Genomic DNA, 2,298 nt, shown 5'->3' with positions numbered 1-2,298 from the left:
CTTGTTCAATCTCTGCATATGTCTGCAGTGATACACAGCCACAGAGCTCTGGTTGGGTTTTCTCTGAGGAGCAGGGGGCCTTCAGGTACACCTGGGAAGGCGACCAGGTGCGTTGGAGATGAGCTCTCACTCAACTTGATGAGATCTGCAGTCTTTTCAGGAGCCCTTGTGAGTGAGGAGGTGCTCTGCAAAGTGCCGTGCATCTTGGGATGACTTAGAGGCAAGAATAGTCTTCTCATCACTCCAGCCTGCTCTGGATCAGGCCCAGGATGCATCATCGTGGCCGTGATGTGTGGTGTGATCCTTTTGTATACATGACTCTGTTACCAAGTAAGGTTTCTTTTAAGGATGTAACTGGTTGTGCAGCGAGATTGTGGGCTTACAGGGAGGGGACAATAGGAGCTGGTTAATTTTTTTAAAACCACGCATTCCTCCCCGCCTCTCTTCTTTTCAGTTTAATTTTTAAAATGGTCTGTCAGGTTTGTTGCCAAGTACCGGTTCATCATTTTTTTTTTGTGAAACCTTCACAGCTGGGGACTTTCCATGGGACGGGTTGTTTGGAAAAAGTGATGTAAATTGTAAATCGTGTCTTAATTTGTCTTAAAATATCCAAGCCTGGGAAAACATGTCATCTTACTGAAGATAATACACATGCTCAGAAACTCATCAGGTATCTGTCGAAAACTCACACCGGCAATAAAAGTCACAGCTATTTTTAAAAACGATTGTTAAAATGTATAGCTGATCCTAAAATGAGATAATTAAATTTATGCATCAGAAGAATCTTTCTCCCCCACCCCACAACTTCCTCCTGATAACGAGACCATATAAGAGAATCATTGGGTAGAAATAAATGACAACTGAAACATTTTTAATGAGATTTCAATAAACCATTGGTAAGTTAGCTACGTTTCTTTCGATTTGTTGCTCCAATACAAAAAAAATCATGGCCTGGAGTTCAAAACCTATGTCTTGAGCTAAACATTCTCTTGTGTGATATGCTACTGTTTAAGAGAGGGGCAAAGTTTGAGAGATTCTGGTGAGGTTTTTTTGTCCCAGGTGATCCCATTGCTCTTCTGAGTATTTCCCAACAAAAATACAGGACAGGATGTTAAACTAAATTGAGAATGTAAATTCCTGTCGTTCAGTGAAAGATCATCAGATGTCTTAGATAAATGACATCTTACCAAAATAATGTTCTCTGCTTTGAAGGCTAGCATAAGGGTTGTTTATATATTTGTATATATTTCATAGAATCATAGAATCATAGAATGGTTAGGGTTGGAAGGGACCTCAAAGACCATCTAGTTCCAACCCCCCTGCCATGGGCAGGGAAACCCTCCACTACACATGGTTGCCACCAGGTTGTTTACTCTAGCTTTATGACACAAGAAAAGTAAAACCATAGATCTTCATGTTTGCATCTTGAAGGAATTCATAGGACTTTACTCACAATAGATACTTAAAATAGTGATTTTAAAAAATTATTTAGAACAAGATTCCCCCAAATGCAATGGGACAACACCTACATGACATTAAACATAGTTTGACCAAATGCTTCAACCCTACTGAAAAACAACTGCTTGGTAGGTGAAATATTCAAAATCATAAGTATTTGGTAATTCATTGCCCTAGACCTTCTGCATTCTGTAGATATGCAAGGGGAAGAAAACTTAAACCACAGAATTTTCTAGACCAATATTTCAAAACTATATTCTTAAATTAGGCTTTAACACTATATTTAGATACTTTAAGTCCGAAAATATTTCAAAGGTGCTGAGCACCTCTGCTTTCCATTGACACAGAAAACTTCTTGACACTTCTCTGAATGAGATCACATTTCTCGGAAAGCCTAAATATGGTTGTGGGCACGCAGTTTTGACTCATTTGCCTGAAAAAACTTGAGTCTCCAAACGAAAGACTGTAAATAATTACTGAAGCCAACGCCAGTGCTTCACGGGCTTGTAAGAGACGTGCATGGTGGTTGTAGTCCATTACAAGGAAATGTAGGTTTACCAAAGAATTTGACCACAAAAGTTGTAGCAAAGACACCTCCAGAAAACGTAACTGACAGTAATAAAAGAGACTTGTGTTAATTGATTCTCGTGTGCCCATAGTGTAGGGGTTGGTATTGAGTCCTTAGAAATCGTAGCTTAAGAAATCAAGCAGCGCTTTAGCATCACTCCTCATCCTGGTCTGAACCCAGCCAGGACCATCCCAGCAAAGAGCAGAACTCATACCAGGGTAAGGAAAAAATCTCCTTATTGTGTCTTTTTCACCTCCTTATTTCAGCTGAAG

General features: G+C 39.7%; 1 pseudogene; it reads right to left on the bottom strand.

Annotated features, from left to right (window-relative positions):
• LOC147529489 (transforming growth factor beta activator LRRC32 pseudogene) overlaps positions 1–278 on the bottom strand; it is a 2,343-nt pseudogene extending 2,065 nt beyond the window's left edge.
• Between the last annotated feature and the right edge of the window lie 2,020 nt (positions 279–2,298).

The sequence above is a fragment of the Tauraco erythrolophus genome, chromosome 1, assembly GCF_009769465.1.
Source record: "Tauraco erythrolophus isolate bTauEry1 chromosome 1, bTauEry1.pri, whole genome shotgun sequence".
NCBI classification, from domain to species: Eukaryota; Metazoa; Chordata; class Aves; order Musophagiformes; family Musophagidae; genus Tauraco; species Tauraco erythrolophus.
Note: the sequence above shows the minus strand (reverse complement) of the source record. Positions and strands in the feature narration are given on the sequence as shown.